The 21,214-nt window shown below is 39.9% G+C and overlaps 1 long non-coding RNA gene across 1 annotated transcript in view; it reads left to right on the plus strand.

The window, feature by feature from the left end:
• LOC139181098 (uncharacterized) overlaps positions 1-20,580 on the plus strand; it is a 282,297-nt gene extending 261,717 nt beyond the window's left edge. The window contains exon 6 of the long non-coding RNA XR_011565213.1: positions 19,494-20,580. This is a non-coding gene — a long non-coding RNA (uncharacterized lncRNA). The remainder of the gene's footprint in view (positions 1-19,493) is intronic.
• The last annotated feature ends 634 nt before the right edge of the window (positions 20,581-21,214 follow it).

Below are 21,214 nucleotides of genomic sequence, written 5' to 3' on the forward strand. Positions count from 1 at the left end.
CAGGAGTGGGATTGCTGGATCCTATGGTATAGCTCTTTGTTTAGTTTCTTAAGGAATCTCCATGCTGTTCTCCATAGTGGCTGTACCAATGTACATTCCCACGACCAGTGTAAGAGGGTTCTCTTTTCTCCACACGCTCTCCAGCATTTACTGTTTGTAGTCTTTTTGATGGTGGCCATTCTGACTGTGTGAAATGACATCCCACTGGTTTTGATCCGCATTTCTCGTTGATCTGTGACGTTGAGCATCTTTCTACATGACTCTTGGCCACCTGTAGGTCTTCTTTGGAGAAATGTCTGTGTAGGTCTTCTACCCATCTTTTGTTTGGGTTGCTTTTTTTGTATTGAGCTGCATGAGCTGTTTGTAAACTTTGGAGATTAATCCCTTGTCAGTCACATCTTCTGCAGATATTTTCTCCCATTCTGTGTGTTGTCTGTTCATTTTGTTTATGGTCTCCTTTGCTGCATAAAAGCTTTTAAATTTAATTAGGTCCCATTTCTTAATATGGGACCACCCAAGATGGGTGGGTCATGGTGGAGAGTTCTGACAAGACGTGGTCCACTGGAGAAAGAAATGACAAACCACTTCAGTATTCTTGCCTTGAGAACCCCATGAACAATATGAAAAGGCAAAAAGATAGTACACTGAAAGATGAACTCCCCAAGTGGGTAGGTGCCCAATATGCTACTGGAGATCAGTGGAGAAATAACTCCGAAAGAATGAAGAGACAGAGCCAAAGCAAAAACAACACCCAGTTGTGGATGTGACTGGTGATGAAAGCATGGTCGAATACTGTAAAGAGCAATACTGCATAGGAACCTAGAATGTTAGGTGCGTGAATCAAGGCAAATTGGAAGTGGTGAAACAGGAGATGGCAAGAGTGAACATCGACATTTTAGCAATCAGCAACTAAAATGGACTGGAATGGGTGGATTTAACTCAGATGACCATTGTATCTACTACTGTGGGCAAGAATCCCTTAGAAGAAATGGAGTAGCCATCATAGTCAACAAAAGAGTCTGAAATACAGTACTTGGATGCAATCTCAAAAACAACAGAATGATCTCTGTTTGTTTCCAAGGCAAACCATTCAATATCACAGTAATCCAAGCCTATGCCCCAACCAGTAATGCTGAAGAAGGTGAAGTTGAACGGTTCTATAAAGACATACAAGACCTTCTAGAACTAACACACCAAAAAGATGTCCTTTTCTTTATAGGGGACTGGAATGCAAAAGTAGGAAGTCAAGAGATACCTGGAATAACAGGCAAATTTGGCCTTAGAGTACAAAATGAAGCAGGGAAAAGGCTAACAGAGTTTTTCCAAGAGAATGCATTGGTCATAGCAAACACCCTCTTCCAATAACACAAGACAAGACTCTACACATGGGCATGACCAGATGGTCAATACCAAAATCAGATTGATTATATTCTTTGCAGCCAAAGATGGAGAAGCTCTATACAGTCAGGAAAACCAAGACCACGAGCTGATTGTGGCTCAGATCATGAACTCATTTCAAAATTCAGACTTAAATTGAAGAAAGTAGGGAAAACAGACCATGAAGATATGACCTAAGTCAAATCCCTTGTGATTATACAGTGGAAGTGACAAATAGAGTCAAGGGATTAGATCTGATAGGCAGAATGCCTGAAGAACTATGGACAGAGGTTCATGACATTGTATAGGAGGCAATGATCAAGACTGTCCCTATGAAAAAGGAAAACGGTTGTCTTAGGATGCCTTACAAATAGCTGAGAAAAGAAGAGGAAAAAAAGGCAAAGGAGAAAAGGAAAGATGTATCCATCTGAATGCAGAGTTCCAAAGAATAGCAAGGAGAGATAAGAAAGCCTTCCTCAGTGATCAATGCAAAGAAATAGAGGAAAGCAATAGAATGGGAACGACTAGAGATCTCTTCAAGAAAATTAGAGATACCAAGGGAACATTTAGTGCAAAGATGAGCACAATAAAGGACAGAAATGGTATGGACCTAACAGAAGCAGAAGATATTAAGAAAATGTGGCAAGAATACACAGACGAACTATACAAAAAAGATCTTCATGACACAGATAATCAGGATGGTATGATCACTGACCTAGAGGCAGACATCCTGGAATGTGAAGTCAAGTGGGCCTTAGGAAGCATCACTGTGAACAAAGCTAGTGGAGGTGATGGAATTCCAGTTGAGCTATTTCAAATCCTTAAAAATTGATGCTATTAAAGTGTTGCACTCCATATGCCAGCAAATTTGGAAAACTCAGCAGTGGCCACAGGACTGGAAAAGGTCAGTTTTCATTCCAATCCCAAAGAAAGGCAATGCCAAAGAATGCTCAAACTACCACACAATTGCACTCATCTCACACACTAGCAAAGTAATGCTCAAAATTCCCCAAGCCAGGCTTCAGTAATACATGAACTGTGAACTTCCAGATGTTCAAACTGCTTTTAGAAAAGGCAGAGGAACCAGAGATCAAATTGCCAACATCCGTTGGATTATCAAAAAAGCAAGAGAGTTCAAAAAAAAATCTACTTCTGCTTTATTGACTATTCCAAAGCCTTTAACTGTGTGGATCACAATAAACTGTGGGAAATTCTGAAAGAGATGGGAATACCAGACCACCTTACCTGCCTCCTAAGAAATCTGTATGTAGGTCAGGAAGCAACAGTTAGAACTGGATGTGGAACAACAGACTGGTTCCAAATAGGAAAAGGAGTACATCAGGGCTGTATATTGTCACCCTGCTTATTTAACTTATATGCAGAGTACATCATGAGAAACGCTGGGCTGGGTGAAGCACAAGGTAGAATCAAGATTGTCAGGAGAAATATCAATAATCTTAGATATGCAGATGATACCACCCTTATGGCAGAAAGTGAAGAAGAACTAAAGAGCCTCTTGATGAAAGTGAAAGAGGAGAGTGAAAACGTTGGCTTAAAGCTCAACATTCAGAAAACAAAGATCATGGCATCTGGTCCCATCACTTCATGGCAAATAGATGGGAAAACAGTGGCAACAGTTAATGACTTTATTTTGGGGCTCCAAAATCACTGCAGATGGTGACTGCAGCCATGAAATTAAAAGATGCTTACTCCTTGGAAGAAAAGGTATGACCAATCTAGACAGTGTATTAAAAAGCAGAAACATTACTTTGCCAACAAAAGTCCATCTAGTCAAAGCTATGGTTTTTCCAATAGTCATGTATGGATGTGAGAGTTGGACTGTGAAGAAAGCTGAGCACTGAAGAATTGATGCTTTTGAACTGTAGTGTTGGAGAAGACTCTTGAGAGTCCCTTGGACTGCAAGAAGATCCAACCAGATAATCCTAAAGTAAATGAGTCCTGAATATTCATTGGAAGGACTGATGCTGAGACTCCATTACTTTGGCCAGTTGATGTGAAGAATTGACTCCATGGAAAAGACTCAGATGCTGGGAAAGATTTAAGGCAGGAAGAGAAAGGGACAACAGAGGATGAGGTGGTTGGATGAAATCACCGACTCAATGGACATGAGTTTGAACAAGCTCTGGAAGTTGGTGATGGTCAGGCTAGCCTGGCGTGCTGCAGTCCGTGGGGTCTCAGAGAGTTGGACACGACTGAGAGACTGAACTGAACTGATTTCTTAATATTTGTTTTTATTTCCATTACTCCAGGAGTTGGATTGAAAAGGATATTGTTATGATTTATGTCAAAGAGTGTTCTGCCTTTGTTCTCCTCTAAGAGTTTTATAGTATCCAGTCTTATATTTATATCTTTAATCCATTTCAGTTCATTTTTGTGTATGATGTTAAAGAATGTTCTAATTTCATTTTTTTTTCACATGTAGATGTCCAGTTTCCCAAGCACCATGTACTGAAGAGACTGTCTTTTCTCCGTTGTATAGTCTTGCCCCCTTTGTTGTAGATTAAATGACTGTAGGTGCATGGATTTATTGTTGGGCCTTCTATCCTATTCTATTGATCTGTCTTTCTGTTTTGTGCCAAAACTATAGTCATTTGATGACTGTAGGTTCGTAGTATAATCTGAAGTCCAGAAACCTGATTACTCCAGCTCCACTTTTCTTTCTCAAGTTTGCTTTGACTATTCAGGTTCTTTTGTGTCTCTATACAAAGTAAAAAGAATTTTTTTTTTTGTTCTAGTTCTGTGAAACAAATGCCATTGGTAATTTTATAGGGATTGTATTGAATCTGTAGATCGCTTCGGGTAGTATAGTTATTTTGACAATATTGATTCTTCCAATCCAAGAACATGGTATGTCTTTCTGTCTGTGTCATCCCTGGTTTCTTTCATCAGCATCTTGTAGTTTTCAGAGTATAGGGCTTTTGCCTCCTTAGGTGGGTTTATTCCTAGGTATTTTAGTCTTTTTGATGTGATGATAAATAGAATTGTTTCTTTAACTTCTCTTTCTGGCCTTTCATTGTCAGTGTATAGAAATGAAACAGATTTTTGTCTATTAATTTTGTGTGCTGCAACTTTATCAAATTCATTTGTTGAGCTCTAGTAGTTTCCAGTAGAATCTTTAGGATTTTCTATGTATAGTGTCTATGTATAGTATAGTTTGAGCAAACTCTGGAAGACAGTGAAGGACAGGGAAGCCTGGCACACTGCAGTCCTTGGGATCGCAAAGAAGCTGGCACAACTTAGTGACTAAACAACAAACAACAACAATGTATAGTATCATATCATCTTGAATGTCAGTTTTACTTCTTCTTTTGCAGTTTGGATTTCCTTTCGTTTTCTTCTCTGATTGCCATGGCTAGGACTTCCAAAACTATGTTGAATAAAACTGGGAAGAGTAGACATCCTTATCTTGTCCTGATCTTAGGGGAAATGCGTTCAGCTTTTCACTACTGAGTTAGATGTTAGCTATAGGTTTGTCATATATGGCCTTTATTAGGTTCAGGTACGTTTCTCTCTATGCCCACTTTCTGGAGAGTTTTTTTTTTTTAATTTATTTTTAAATTGAAGGATAATTGCTTTACAGAATTTTGTTGTTTTCTGTCAAACTGCAACATAAATCATCCATAAGTATACACAGAGTGGAGAGGTGTTTTTTTTTTTTTTTTAATAATGAGTGAATTTTGAATTTTGTCAAAATCTTTTTCTGCATCTATTGTGATGATAGTATGGTTTTTATTCTTTGATGTGGTGTATCACACTGCTTTTCAGATATTGAAAAATCCTTGCATGCCTGAGATAAATCCCATGTGACCATGGTGGTGTGTGATCCTCTTAATGTATTGTTGGATTCAGATTGCTAATATTTTTTTGAAGATCTTTGCATCTATGTTCATCAATGATAATGGACTGTAATTTTTCTTTTTTGTGTGGTATCTAGTTCTGGTTTTGGCTTCAGGGTGATGGTGGCCTCATAGAATGAGTTTGGGGGTGTTCTTTCCTCTGCAGTTTTTTGGAATAGTTTCAGAAGGATAGGTATTAACTCTTCTCTAAATGTTTGATAGAATTCGCATGTGAAGCCATCTGGTCCTGGACTTTTGTTTGTTGGGAGCTTTTTAATCACAGTTTCAAATTTCAGTACTTGTGATTGGTCTGAGGTTTAATTTTTAATCACATATGATAAATAGCAGCTGTCTTTGAAGGGTGCTCCTCTATGTCATCTGACCTCTGGAAACCAGACTAATAGACTTACCAACATGTGGAATATCACCAGTCATGACAGCACTGGGAAGAGAATGTTGCAAGATCTCCCAATGGCAATAAAATTCCCCAGCTGGGAAATGACACAGGTCACTTCTTTCCACAGCATATTGGCTATTACTCGTCACTTGACTTTGAACAACTGGACATAGCTCCAGGGGAGAGGGGGTGCAGATACATGTGAACAAAAGGAATCTCTACCACCAGAATGAAAGCAAAGGCAGGCAAGAAGAGTGAGCTGGGATCTGAGGAAATGACAGCCCTTGTGATCACTCCACCTTCATCCTCCAGAACTTAAGAAAAAAACGTGGGTCTTGGACTAAGGTTTTGGTTAACAGAACAATCCTTATTGGTGAACTTTGAGATTCCTAGAGCATTCATATCAGACCCACAGGTTGACATTGTAGGCAAATATGTTAATTAGTATTGCATTTATACTTCATCCAACCACTGTAATAGTTTTGAAATGGTTGTTTTCCCCACTATATTAAACTTGTCACTCTTGGAAATGGCATCACCCTACATTCCCAGTACAAGTCTAGACTTCGTCAAAATTTTCTTCTCTATCTGCCCAAAGAAGTCCCTGGCTCCTAATGATCATTGATGAGATCATGGTTCTGGTATGGCATTTCTAAAATTACTGTTGTCACACACTCCTTGAACATCCTCATCTTTCAGCCTAAAGACTATAGCTATAGATATATGGGCATACATAGATATATCACTGGGTGTAGTTCTCTTACTAATATTTCTTTGCCTGGATGACTCATCTCTCTTGTGGCTTGACAGAGTATGAGAAAAGTGAATAGAACTCTATTTGGCTAATCAAGTAGAGAGTTTAGTGGTCATGAATGACAAAGCATATAGACAACACAGTCAGCTCAGGAAAGTTGCTTTAAAAAAAAGGCACAAAAACCAAAACCCAAATATAGCAACAAAAAATAACAGTAACAACATATCGTAGGAAAAGGGGAGAATCTGATTTCCAAGGTGACTACCTTATACTACTTTAAATGTCTCATTTTCAACCAAAAACTATGAGACATGGAAATAAATAACAAAATATGGACCATCCACTAGGGAGAAAAAATAGGCGACAGGAGCTGTCCCTGTGAAAGCCGGATTTTGGCATTACTAGATGATGACTTTAAATCAGGAATTTTAAATATGCTTAAAGAACTGAAGGAAACCATATCTAAAGTGCTAAATAAGAGTATGAGAATATCTCACCAAATAGAGAATATTAACAAAGAGCTAGAAATTAGTTTTTTGGAGCTATATGGAAAATCTAGATTTGAAAAGTATAATAACTGAATGAAGAATTCACTAGAGGGGCTTAACAGCAAATTTGAACAGATAAAAGACACTAGGATGAAAATAAGAGGCACCAAATGTTCCCGTGTTCAATTCACAAATTCCCTGCAACTTAATAAGACTTGAGAGGCCCCAATAACTGCAGTCTCCTTACCGCTTCCCTCATGCTTTATAAGTAGAAGGCTGGGAATACATTGGAGAATTATCAGAAGACAGCTCTAAGTTTTAAATAAGGTGATGGAGAAGGTTCTAAAGAATCATTATTAGTGATGAAGGGATGTCATTTAATTCCAGAGTTGGCTGTTTGCCTGTGTGATGAACTTGCCGATTCCTTCTCTGGGACTTAGGAGCAGAGCAATCAATGGAGAGAGAGAGAACATGATAGAGACAAAGGAACACTTGCTCTGGGTGAAGCCAAGATATTTGGGTTTCCCATGAGTCAACAGACACAGAGAGAAGTACTTGGGCTTGAGCCATCATCTCATGCATGATGGCTGCCTATTTAGCCAGGGGCCCCTGGCTGCAAGAGACTGCATGGCACACCATCAAATGCAGTGTTCGTAGTGAGTTCGAACTGAAGTACATGTTTCCTACATGAGAACTGTGTGGTGGGAAGATCCATCCCCAGAGGCTTCTGGAAAAATATATCCATGAGCCTCATGTCAGAGGGAGCATTTGTTTTCATGCATACACGAGGCTTCTGGGAAGAAGCAGGAAGAGTCAACAGAGAAGACTGCAGAGGCACCTCTTCTGGCAAGGACGTCTGCCCCAGGTACCACCACCCCTGTACCTTCTCCCTCGTCTCCGACACAGAACAGGAAGAAAGAACACAGAAGAGCACAGGATGAAAGAAGTGACCAAAGCTCCCTCCTGTCCTCAACACACTTCAGGCCAAGGCCTTTCTCTGGATCCCCAGCATGATAAGTTGAATATGAGACTGAAGTTTAAACTGGAATGGCCTGGGCATTTTCAAATATCAGAATGTGCAGGCAACTGAAGGGTCTGCTGGGGATATCTTTGAGGAAGGAAAAGGGAACTGGAACAGAGAATGTTTGAAAGGAATGGTTGGAACAGAAATGTTCTTCTCATGTTCTCTGAACTGGTTCCATGAAGGTATCGTGGAAATTTTTTACAGCAGGTGGATACGTAAGCCAACACAATTGTTGGTGTAATTCTTTTGGATCTTGAAAACATCCACTGTGTAACCATGACAAACTTTGAGTTTCTTCTCTTCTTTGTGCCTCAGGTCACTTATCTAGAAAGTGAACTGGTTTTACCAAATAATCTCTTAAGAAGTCCCTCTTTGCTCTCATTTTCTTTAGCACAGAAACCAATCATTGGATACCAATAAATAACCCCCATGTGGCACTTTACAAATAATCCAATTCATAGAAACACACCGCAAGTTGATAAGAGAGGTATTCTTGGTCTCTTTTAAGATGAGGAGGATCATGAGGCTTCGAGAGGCCTAATGACTTGCTTGAACTCCCCCAGCTGGTGAATGGCAGAGTGAGTACTGTGAATCCAGGCTACTAGCTGAAGAGTATATCTTCTCTCTGGTAATTCACACCATTTCATGCTTAGTCCAGTTCCTGCGTATGTCAACCACAGTGTCTTCCAAAATGCTATGTTTATCTCTTAATATCTCATGTATTTTGAGAGGATTATACTTGGGGCTTCCCAGGTGGCACTAATGGTAAAGAACCGGCCTGCCAATGCAGGAGACGTACATGGCACAGGTTCGATCTCTGGGTTGGGAAGATCCCCTGGAGGAGAGCATGGCAACCTATTCCAGTATTCTTGCCTGAAAAACCACATGGACAGAGTAGCCTAGCAGGCTACAGTCCATGGGGTTGCAAAGAGTTAGACATGATTGAAGCAACTAAGCATACATACTTGTGAACAAGAAAGAACATTCTGCAAAAGTTGCTCAAGTACCAGAGCAGGTTACTGGTGGCAATGCAGGAGGCAATGCTCAAGTTGTCCCTCCTTGAGAGTCTGAAGACATATATCTGGACTGGCCAGAAGAGGCAATGGGTTATAGGGAAAGTGCATGTTTCTTTGGATTTTTAAATCCGCAAGCATCTACCATTATGTGAGACCAGCTCTTATTTATACAAAGGATCGCTTTCCAACCTTCTGTTCACTTAGAATTCTTGAAGCACTGCCTTACATTGTTTTATCATGTGGTCATGTGTTTTGGGTTACCCTCGTCATAAACTGCAGCCGCAGGAAAGAACTGCATACCCAGTCTACTTGAAACTTAATAAAATCTTCCATATGGAAAGTAAATTAAACCATCCTATTGTTGCACATGTTTATTGTGATGACAAGAGAGGGGGGTGTTTGGTTTTCTGTATTTTTGGCTTAGGACATCAGGCTTTTGAAGGCCCCTGGGAAGCTGTTGTCTGTAGAGGAAATCCATTAGGACCTCAGTATTCAAAGATGGAAGAGACTGAGTAGGTCCCTATGGAGAAGACAGTCAAGGTCAAAGTGACTGAGAGGTCCTGGGCCCACTCTTTTCCTTCTCAGAGCTGATCATATCTAGGAGGTCTCCGTCTGAAGTGGCCACTTGGCCCAGATAATGGCTAGTTTGTCATTGACCCCCACAGTGCTTAAAACTAGAAATAGTTTTCTTAAAATCAATCTGGAACTCATAGATTCCCTGAACCTGAAATCCAGGATCTACCTTCAGGGTAGATGTGGCAAGAAAGGGATAGAAGAGATTTTCCAAGGAACAAATAATCATGTCCAAATGTAGAATTTTCATGGATCATGCCAGCCACTTTCATAAGTTTCCAGTGCCTGGGATGAGCTCTCAAGTGGTATTTGTTTAGTAATTCAAGAGGCTTTGGCTCTATCTTCTTTCCCACAGTATGGGCGAGGGTCTTCTATGCAAGTCTGTTCCCTCACCCTCTGCCAGTGTGTGCACATACATACGTACCCACCATCACCAGCACCATCAAAGCTCAAATGCCTTGAGCATTGACCTCCTAGGAATCCTACCATGAAGTTATCTATCTCCTCAGAGACAGTGGACCCTGTGTCCAGAGCATACACACTCACACACACCATTATGTGCACAAGAAGCTTTTATGAATGGCCTTTCTGTAGTCTTACCCTTCAGAGTACAGGATGGTGGAGAAATAGATGAAAAGCAAGAATGAAATACACCATCACTGGCTCAGTCTTAGGTAACTCTACCCCGCTCATATTTCTGGGAGGAGTTCGTCAATGTTGCGGAAGTGGGTGCACGTGCATTACTGCAGAGGGACAAAGGGGATAGGAAAAGGGAATGAGAGAAAATTCCTCTGATAAGACACTTAGTAGTTTGATACATGTGAACTGTCGGACATGGTAGGCCTGGCAGACCTTTGAATTTCTGCTGTCCTTTTTCTCCTGGGAATGCATTCTGTTGTACATGTTGAAGCCCCTGTATTCTAATCATGAAGAAATCCTTGAAGATTAATACTCGCTTTTTATCACAGGCCACCATTAGCACATTATGATTTTTATTCATGGCCAAAGAGGGCTCAGTTACATGAGGTATTTAGTGCCTATACCTAAGGAAAAACAAAACTTCAGATTATTTCACCAATGCCATTAGAGAAAAATGCACACATAAATTAAAGATACATTTAATTCCTTTATTAATTGTTCATACATCCTTAATTGCAGTTTTTATTTTCATATTAGAATACAGGTGATTATAATGTTGTGTTAGTTTCAGGTGTACAGCAAAGTGATTCATGTATACATATATCTATTCTTCTTCAGATTCTTTTCCCATGTAGGTTATTAGAGTATTGAGTAGAGTTCCCTGTGCTATACAGTAGGTCCTTGTTGATTATCTATTTTGTATATAGTAGTGTATATATGTTAATTCCAAGCTCCTATTTTATCCCTCCTCCATCTTTCCCCTTTGGTAACCAGAAGTTTATTTTTTAAGCCTGTGAGTCTATTTCTGCTTTATAAATAAGTTCAATTGTATCAGTTGTTTGCAGATTCCACATATAAGAAGTATAATGTGATATTTGTCTTTCTCTGTCTGACTTATTTCACTTAGTATGATAAGCCAATGGCATTATTTCATTCTTCTTATGGCTCAGCAATATTCCATTGTATATATGTACCACATCTTCTCTATCCCTTCCTCTGTTGATGGACATTTAGGTTGAATCCATGTCTTGGCTGTTGTAAATAGTGCTGCAATTAATGGGGGGGGGGGTGCATGTATCTTTTCAAAGTATGGTTTTCTCTGGTGTCTGTAAAAATAATGAACAGAAATCTCAGTTAAATAGAGCTGGGAGGCCAGAAGGGGGCGCTCTCATGCCCTGTCACTATAGCAGAGCCCAGCAACAAGAAGAAAGACTCCTCTTCTTTCCTGGCAAGGGACGAGCGGATGAGAAGCCTGGACTCTGTTTACTCTGTCCCTCCCAACTCCTTTTCCGCTCTATAGAAGCATTCTCCTTCCTTTGCCATGTGGGAACGTGCAGGTGGCTCACCATGGTTGCAGTCCCAGAACTGCAATTCTCTGCTGATTCCAAATAAACTCATCTTTGCTAGAGAAATATCTGGCACTCTATTTGTTTTAGGTCACCATGCTTTTAGCTATATTTTGGATTTTATTGGCTTCTGACCAAAGAAAGTAACAACCTCTTTTATGAAATACTTTATCCAACGTTAAAATAAAGCAAGCATCAAAATGGGTCAAAGGTATTTAACAAAATCACAGAAAGTAGACGGAAACCCTGGTTGGTGTCACTTTGGTACATGTGTGTGCAAAGGCACACACTCACATAAATCTTGTCACTGATCAGACCCTGTGTAGACTCATGAAACTCTATTTTTGAGGAAGAGAGTTGCAGACGAATCTTGGCCAATTTCCTTTATGAACCAAAGGCACAGGAATTAGAGCAGGGCCTCGGGGATCAGCTCAGATTCCCTGCAGCTTCTAGCTGGAACTGGAATGTTCCTTCCAAATCACTCGGGAATTGCTGCTCCACCCTGATTCTGCTGGATTATGTGATTCTTGGCACTTTGATTACACTCAAAACTTCACACCATCTTGAAAATTTGTTTCAGAGTTCAGAGCTGGGTTGTCCCATATATGGTTGCTGACAGTCGCTGACAAGGGCCATAAACTATCAAATAGTTTAGAACAATGATCAGAAAGCACATTTGACTATGCAAGTCTAGAAGTAAAAAGAAATGCACAAAAAACCGAAATATATGTATATTAATTCATGTTGTATATGTGAATTAGGAATATTTTGAGGAACCACTGTGATGGTTCCATCCTATGAAGAGTCTGGGTAAGAGTTGCCTACAATGGGAGTGGTTGTCAATATATGTTTTATGTTAATTTCTTGACAATGTTAAATATTTTTGGCTGAGTTCTTTTTGGCTCTGAATAAAGAGTCATAATGTGGCTGGCAATGGCCTACTTGGAGGAGAAAAAGAGTTGTTTCTGACATTTTCTTATTATTAACTTGAAATTGCACTCATAGTTTTACTTCTCTCCATGGTTTCCTTAGAGAAAACTTTGAAAACCATTGATCCATCATGTGAGGTTTATTTTAGGTGGTGTTGTTCAGTTGCTCAGTCGTGTCCAACTCTGCGACCCTGTGAACTATAGCATGCCAAGCTTCCCTGTCCGTCACTATCTCCCAGAGTTGCTCAAACTCATGTCCATTGAGATAGTGATGTCATCCAACTATCTTATCCTCTGTCACCCCCTTCTCCTCCTCCCCTCAATGTTTCCCAGCATCAGAGTCTTTTTCCAATGAGTTGGCTCTTCACATCAGGTGGCCAGAGTTTTGGAGCTTCAGCTTCAGCATCAGTCCTTCCAATGAATATTCAGGGTTGATTTCCTTTAGGATGACTGGTTGGAACTCCTTGCTGTCCAAGGGACTCTCAACAGTCTTCTCCAGCACCACAGTTCAAAAGCATCAATTCTTCAGTGCTCGACCTTTATGGTCCAACTCTCACACCTGTATGTGGTTACTAGAAATGATTTATTCTAGTTAAAATTAGACAATAGCATTTCCAAATTCACTTAATTGGTTCTTCCAAAACGCAATACTTTGAACTATTCCTGAGTGAGAGTGACTATATATCTTAGGGACCAAGTGTAGGTAGGGTGCCATAGTAAAGAGTGAGCAAGGTAACCAACTGGAGTACAGGGTGGAAAGATGAAAACATCTACCCATATTTATTTTAAACCAGAAAATAAGAAAGAAATTAAAATTTGAAAATTTAATCTTTCCACCCTGTACTCCAGTTGGTTAACTTGCTCACTCTCAGTAGTATATATACCTCACTTTGGAGATGAAGAGAGGGGTCCTAGGGATCTGGACTCTTGAGAACCTACAGTGTGAATTGCTTCTCATCAAATGAGAGCTCAAATGTCCCCTCTCCAGAGATATCTTCCCTTAGAATTCCCTTCCCTCTGCCACAAACACAGCCCAACCCATCACTGTCACCATAGCATTTACCCTTCTTAGAATTACACTGTTCCTGTGTTGGCTCACTTATCTGTTTGTATATTACTTCCCTGTCATCTTCCACTCAGATGTAGGCACCACAAAAGAAGGTGCCCTTTCTGCTTACACCACCCTTGTCCCTTAACCTGGCAATCAGTTAGCCTTTGGATCAATACAAATTTTGTCAGGTAGCCATTTACTGCACTGTTTTCCCTATAGCATGCTGCTGATACCTCCTCAGTGCTAAGTACAACCTGGCCTTCTTCACATCTGGCAATCACCTTCTCAGTTGCTCAAATGGATAATCACGTATGATGGTTGGCTTCTTCTTTGGGGCAAGAATTCCAAGCTGCTGCCACAGAAACCTAAAAATGTTTCTAGTTCCTATCTTGTAGAAAGCCAAACCCCAAACTACATATAAGTGAAAATTATATGTAGACTCAAAAATTGTGTTTCTCCTGTATTAATTTTGAAGATGAGAGGATACCAAGTATGAAATTGTTTCATGGAGCTTTCCAATCACAAAATAACATCTGAAACCTAAACAGTTATCATTATCACTACTGAAATCTTTATGTTTCCTAACTCAGGGAAAATGGTTTGTGATGACTGTGGAACGATTTCAAGCACTGTCTCTATAACAGTAATTTCACCTACATTATTAATTTCAAATTCAAAAATTAAAACCCTTTGAAGTGGTTGTTTTTATACTCTTTTAAGATGTAAAGACATCAGGCAACAGAATGTGTCTAGGGAATTTTTGTGGCTATAGAGAAAAACTAAAAACACTCATAAAATAGCTTTAATTTCCACTACTTTTCATTATTTATAACTGCAAAAGGAGAGGTTTTAAAATTTTTAAATAATTATTCAATAGGAGCTGTAGTAGACAGAGTAAAGGCCCCCAAGGATGTTCCCATCCTAACTTCTGGAGCCTATAGCTATGTTACCTTATGTGACAAAAGGGACTTACCAGATGTCATTTAGTTATGATCTTGAGATGGGGAGGTTATCCTGGATTATCCAGGTGAGTTCAGTATAATTAGAAGGATCCTATAAGTGAAAGAGGGAGACAGGAGAGGTGGAGAAGGAGATGTGAGAATGAGGCAGTATCACAGTGATATAATATGAGAAAGGTTTGGCCAGCCATTGCTGGCTTTGAAGATGGAAAAGGGGGCCATGAGCCAAGGAATGCAGGCAGCCTCTCAAAGCTGGAAGAGACAAGGAAATGGATTCCCCCCAGAGCCTGCAGAAAGAACACAGCCCCACCGACACCTTGAATTTCATCCAGTGAGACCCATTTTGGACTTCTGATGTCCAGAACTGTAAAACAATAAGTTGGCTTTGTTTTAGGTCACTAAATTTGTGAAAATTTGTTACAGCAGCCATAGGAAAGTAGCACAGCAGTGTTTTTAGAAGACATGATTTTGTAAATTCACCAATTCCTCATGTAGCCTCTCACATTTAGTACGTGACACATTTTGATGGCTTCAACAAAACAGTTCAGTTAGAGCTTTTGAAATCTGAGCTTTGATCATATTAGAGAAACACTGTAAATGGTGAAAATGGGGTAATAATGCCAAGTCCTTGTGGGTGATTATTAATAACTCGAAGTTCACATGCAAAAAGACACTGACTTGACACAAAGGGATGGTTATATCATAAACTATTTGAATATTCAGTCCAAGCCTCCTATTTCTATGGAACTGAGCAAGTAAGGCTGTGGTCTGTAAGGAGTGTGTGCTCAACAGACACTAACAGATCAACACAAGACACACAGGTGTCTGGGAGGTGGTCTTTGGACCTACAGATCGTCCCTGGTTGTTCAGTCTGATACATGTCTGTCTAGAGCCTATTCTTATAATGGAACTTATGGTATCACATATCAGCTTTGTTTTTCAAGTGGAACTAGAAATAACTGCCTGGGGAATGTACCATTAGTTGGAACTGAAAAAAAAAATCATGATACTTGAAGAGTTTTAGCACTTGGGATGGACTATGATTTTCCATTAAGCAAGTCAAACGCTACTACCCAGTCGTCATGAGGAAAGTGCACTATAGCAAGATCCACAGGTCCAATGCTTTAAGAACATTCCATATGGAAACCATTGGCAATAACACATGCTGGCATATGGCAAATGACATGTGTACATATAAAAATAAAAACTAGAAACAGTGCAGGCTATTTTAATAATGAAATCATACTCTTCCCCACCATCACTTCTCCCACAAAATACAGCCAAGAAACCGCCCCCCCCGACCCCTCTGCCACCCGAACCCCCAGCAGGAATGTGAATTGGACGGTAATGGCTGTGCTCCATCATTGTACCAGTTATGGTCCCAATAGGATTCAGATGACACACTCAATCTTGCCAAAGCCTCCTTTTGGCCAAAGTCAAGCAAACTGCAGCTGGTTAGCAGTCCAGATGCTGCAGTCCATGGAGCTCTCTCTCTGGCAGAGAGAACTGGACAAAGAAAGGTGTGAGAATGGAATGGAGGCGAGAGAATGTCTAGCACAGATTTTTCAGTTCAGCAAATATTTTAATGAGCACTTACTGTGAGTTCTTCTCTGGGACATACATGTGGTAGAAGTGATCAAAGTAGTTTAATTTGCCTTAAAAACTCAGAGAGTGCCAGGGGACAAGCCAGTAAATGGCAATATGATGGCAATGATAACGTGATACAACAGAAACAGAGTACTATGGACACATTTATTTAAAGGAACAAGCTCGTACATATGGGACCAGAGACAGTTTCTAAAAGGAAGCCAAATCTAAGCCAAAACATGAAGAATTCATTGGTCATCACTAACTTTCAGTGAGGACTGTCCTAAGGGCTTCACGCATTGTAATACACTTAATCCTTCCAAGGACTCTCTGAGTAGGAACAGAAATTAACCATCCGTAGTAAAGAAGGATCTCTTTTTTTTGTTTTTTTTCTTTTTTTTTTCTTTTTTTTTTCTTTAATAGAAAATTATTTAATTAGTATACATGTGTTCCCCATCCTGAACCCTCCTCCCTCCTCCCTCCCCACACCATCTCTCTGGGTCGTCCCAGTGCACCAGCCCCAAGCATCCAGCATCGTGCATTGAACCTGGACTGGCATCTCATTTCATATATGACGTTTCACATGTTTCAATGCCATTCTCCCAAATCTTCCCACCCTCTCCCTCTCCCACAGAGTCCATAAGACTGATCTATACATCAGTGTCTCTTTTGCTGTCTCGTATACAGGGTTATCGTTACCATCTTTCTAAATTCCATATACATGCGTTAGTATACTGTATTGGTGTTTTTCCTTCTGGCTCACTTCACTCTGTATAATAGGCTCCAGTTTCATCCACCTCATTAAAACTGATTCAAATGTATTCTTTTTAATGGCTGAGTAATACTCCATTGTGTATATGTACCACAGCTTTCTTATCCATTCATCTGCTGATGGACATCTAGGTTGCTTCCATGTCCTGGCTATTATAAACAGTGCTGCGATGAACATTGGGGTACACGTGTCTCTTTCCCTTCTGGTTTCCTCAGTGTGTATGCCCAGCAGTGGGATTGCTGGATCATAAGGCAGTTCTGTTTCCAGTTTTTTAAGGAATCTCCACACTGTTCTCCATAGTGGCTGTACTAGTTTGCATTCCCACCAACAGTGTAAGAGGGTTCCCTTTTCTCCACACCCTCTCCAGCATTTATTATTTGTAGACTTTTGGATCGCAGCCATTCTGACTGGTGTGAAGTGGTACCTCATAGTGGTTTTGATTTGCATTTCTCTAATAATGAGTGATGTTGAGCATCTTTTCATGTGTTTGTTAGCCATCTGTATGTCTTCTTTGGAGAAATGTCTATTTAGATCTTTGGCCCATTTTTTGATTGGGTCATTTATTTTTCTGGAGTTGAGCTGTAGGAGTTGCTTGTATATTTTTGAGATTAGTTGTTTGTCGGTTGCTTCATTTGCTATTATTTTCTCCCATTCTGAAGGCTGTCTTTTCACCTTGCTAATAGTTTCCTTTGATGTGCAGAAGCTTTTAAGTTTAATTAGGTCCCATTTGTTTATTTTTACTTTTATTTCCAGTATTCTGGGAGGTGGATCATAGAGGATCCTGCTGTGATGTATGTCAGAGAGTGTTTTCCCTATGTTCTCCTCTAGGAGTTTTATAGTTTCTGGTCTTATGTTGAGATCTTTAATCCATTTTGAGTTTATTTTTGTATATGGTGTTAGAAAGTGTTCTAGTTTCATTCTTTTACAAGTGGTTGACCAGATTTCCCAGCACCACTTGTTAAAGAGATTATCTTTAATCCATTGTATATTCTTGCTTCTTTGTCAAAGATAAGGTGTCCATATGTGCATGGATTTATCTCTGGGCTTTCTATTTTATTCCATTGATCTATATTTCTGTCTTTGTGCCAGTACCATACTGTCTTGATAACTGTGGCTTTGTAGTAGAGCCTGAAGTCAGGTAGGTTGATTCCTCCAGTTCCATTTTTCTTTCTCAAGATCGCTTTGGCTATTCGAGGTTTTTTGTATTTCCATACAAATTGTGAAATTATTTGTTCTAGCTCTGTGAAGAATACTGTTGGTAGCTTGATAGGGATTGCATTGAATCTATAAATTGCTTTGGGTAGTATACTCATTTTCACTATATTGATTCTTCCAATCCATGAACATGGTATATTTCTCCATCTATTAGTGTCCTCTTTGATTTCTTTCACCAGAGTTTTATAGTTTTCTATATATAGGTCTTTAGTTTCTTTAGGTAGATATATTCCTAAGTATTTTATTCTTTTCCTTGCAATGGTGAATGGAATTGTTTCCTTAATTTCTCTTTCTGTTTTCTCATTATTAGTGTATAGGAATGCAAGGGATTTCTGTGTGTTGATTTTATATCCTGCAACTTTACTATAATCATTGATTAGTTCTAGGAATTTTCTGGTGGAGTCTTTAGGGTTTTCTATGTAGAGGATCATGTCATCTGCAAATAGTGAGAGTTTTACTTCCTCTTTTCCAATTTGGATTCCTTTTATTTATTTTTCTGCTCTGATTGCTGTGGCCAAAACTTCCAAAACTATGTTGAATAGTAATGGTGAAAGTGGGCACCCTTGTCTTGTTCCTGACTTTAGAGGAAATGCTTTCAATTTTTCACCATTGAGGATAATGTTTGCTGTGGGTTTGTCATATATAGCTTTTATTATGTTGAGGTATGTTCCTTCTATTCCTGCTTTCTGGAGAGTTTTTATCATAAATGGGTGTTGAATTTTGTCAAAGGCTTTCTCTGCATCTATTGAGATAATCATATGGTTTTTGTTTTTCAATTTGTTAATGTGGTGTATTACATTGATTGATTTGCGGATATTGAAGAATCCTTGCATCCCTGGGATAAAGCCCACTTGGTCATGGTGTATGATCTTTTTAATGTGTTGTTGGATTCTGATTGCTAGAATTTTGTTAAGGATTTTTGCATCTATGTTCATCAGTGATATTGGCCTGTAGTTTTCTTTTTTTGTGGGATCTATGTCAGGTTTTGGTATTAGGGTGATGGAGTCCTTCCAAGGACTCTCTGAGTGGGAACAGAAATTAACCATCCGTAGTAAAGAAGGATCTCTTTGGGGTGATGGAAATGTTCTAAAACTAGATGACAGGGAGAGTTGTACCACTTGGTGAACTTACTAAAAGTCATGTGCACCAGAATGGGAGTGAGTTTTATAATATGGAAATTCTACTTCAGTAACTTTTGCAAAAACCAAACCAAACAAGCTGGTGTGATTATGCAAGGAAGAAAGGATGGCTTGAACCGAAGTAAGGGTAGTGGGGAAAGTGCTTGCGACTGGGAGTAGCCACTTGTGACTGGGAGAGATGACTGGCAAATTTGGCACCTGACCTAGAGGTTTTGAGAAAGGAACTGTGGTTCTTTGCCTTCCTGGTGTTGGCTGTTAACTCTATTGGAAGAGAGTGATCTTCAGCTTTGGAAGGAAAGTTACCTAGCAGGCCTCGCCTTTAGATTGGGCAGTAGCTCTCTGCTGATAATAATGCATAGATTTCTTCCAGGTTTTCTGACATCAGAGGTGAGGCTTTAAGAATGAGCGCCATATTTTGGACTGAACTCTAAGGAGGCACTGAGAACAAGTGTACCAGAAGACCTTTTTAGATGACTGCCCTCATTTATGTCAATCAACTTGCCAAAACAAAGAGGAGGATATCTGGATTCTTGAGGTAATACCCCTTTCCACATGAATTATAGTGACATTTGGTATCCCTTGAGGAATTTTTGGGTTGTGAAGTCCCCTCCTGTAGCTCAAGAGCCAAGAAAATGTCACTGATCCTTCTGCTTTCCCCTCGAGCCACAATAAAATCCAGGCTCTGATTAGTTGTTTGGGTGACACCTAGTCTTGTTTTGATGGCGTTTGGTTAAACAAGTAAGAAGATCCATTTTTCCCAGGCCCATGAAATGCATGTAGTGGTGAAAAAAAAATTGGGTTAGACTGTGTTTCCCCTGCCAGGACATAGAGTTCTCTGTGTAGTTCAATACTCCCTGAGGGATGGTTGAACCTTTCAGCATATGGTTAGTTAATCTCTCTTATGCTGGGTTATCAGTGGGTCAGCTGAAAGGTCAGAAGCCACGACAAGAACATGAGAAGTCTGAGCTTCAAGTTCTGAATTGTAGGATGACTTTTACAAACTTGGGATGGGGGTGAGCGATGTCTCAGTAAGGTAAGAAGAGGAATTGCTGTTCTGTTTTGGCAACTTTTCTCTGTGTTGCCGTTTCTCTTCCAAGAGATCGAAATTACCTGCATCTCTGAGAGAAAATTTGCTCAATGTATGTACATTTCTGGCAGCTGGTTGGCAGATGTAGCCAAGTCCTACCCCGCAGAATGCTCTCAGAGCAGCACTGATTTTAAGCCGAGACCTGGGACTCTTGATTTAAAGCAAAATATTTCTTCTGGTTAAAATATCTTGAGGGAGATGATCTGAACCAACAATATAAGCTAAGAACTGTGTGTGCATGTCTGCATGCTCAGTTGTATCTGATTCTTTTGAGATTCCATGGACTGTAGCCCGCCAGGCCCCTCTGTCCATGGGATTTCCCAGGCAAGAGTACTGAAGTGAGTAGCCCTTCCCCTCTCCAGGGGATCTTCTCAACCCAGGGATCAAACCCGGGTCTCCTGCATTGGCAGGCATATTCTTTACCACTGAGCCACCTGGGAAGCCTCAAGAATTATGCACAGAGGGAGATAAATATATCCTGGCATATTCATGTCGTCTTAGTTGTGAGGCTTAACATGGGCAAGTTGGGGTGATGAGAAAGAAGCGTTTGCATCAACATTGATCAGTAATATATCCTCTTGGTATTAACACATGCTCTTCCCATACCCTTGAGAATCATCCATGGGGCAACCAAGAAAATACCTTATTTACAGAAGATTTTCTTTTTAAGGTCTCCTTTGTATTGAAAACAAAGTCAAGTCCTGCTTCCCTGTGAATAATAAAAACTGAGAGATCACATATTGAGGAACTAGGGCCTTGTTTTCTTTCTTATCCTTTTAATGCCTGATAAGTCTTCCAGTTGTGTTGTTTGCTTTGAGAATAACAAGACTTCTTTCAGCCTGGGTTCTTGGGAAGCTACTGAGCAAACTGAATTCTCTGCTGCCCAATGGAGTCCCGAGTAAAATGCCAAAGCTCAAATTGGATTACTGGACTATTATTAAGAGAAAAGATTGAAGGGGCTGATGGAAGAAAAGCTAGATTTCTCTTGCTGTGTTGAGGACCTT

Source organism: Bos indicus, chromosome X (genome assembly GCF_029378745.1).
Source record: "Bos indicus isolate NIAB-ARS_2022 breed Sahiwal x Tharparkar chromosome X, NIAB-ARS_B.indTharparkar_mat_pri_1.0, whole genome shotgun sequence".
In the NCBI taxonomy this organism is placed as follows: Eukaryota; Metazoa; Chordata; class Mammalia; order Artiodactyla; family Bovidae; genus Bos; species Bos indicus.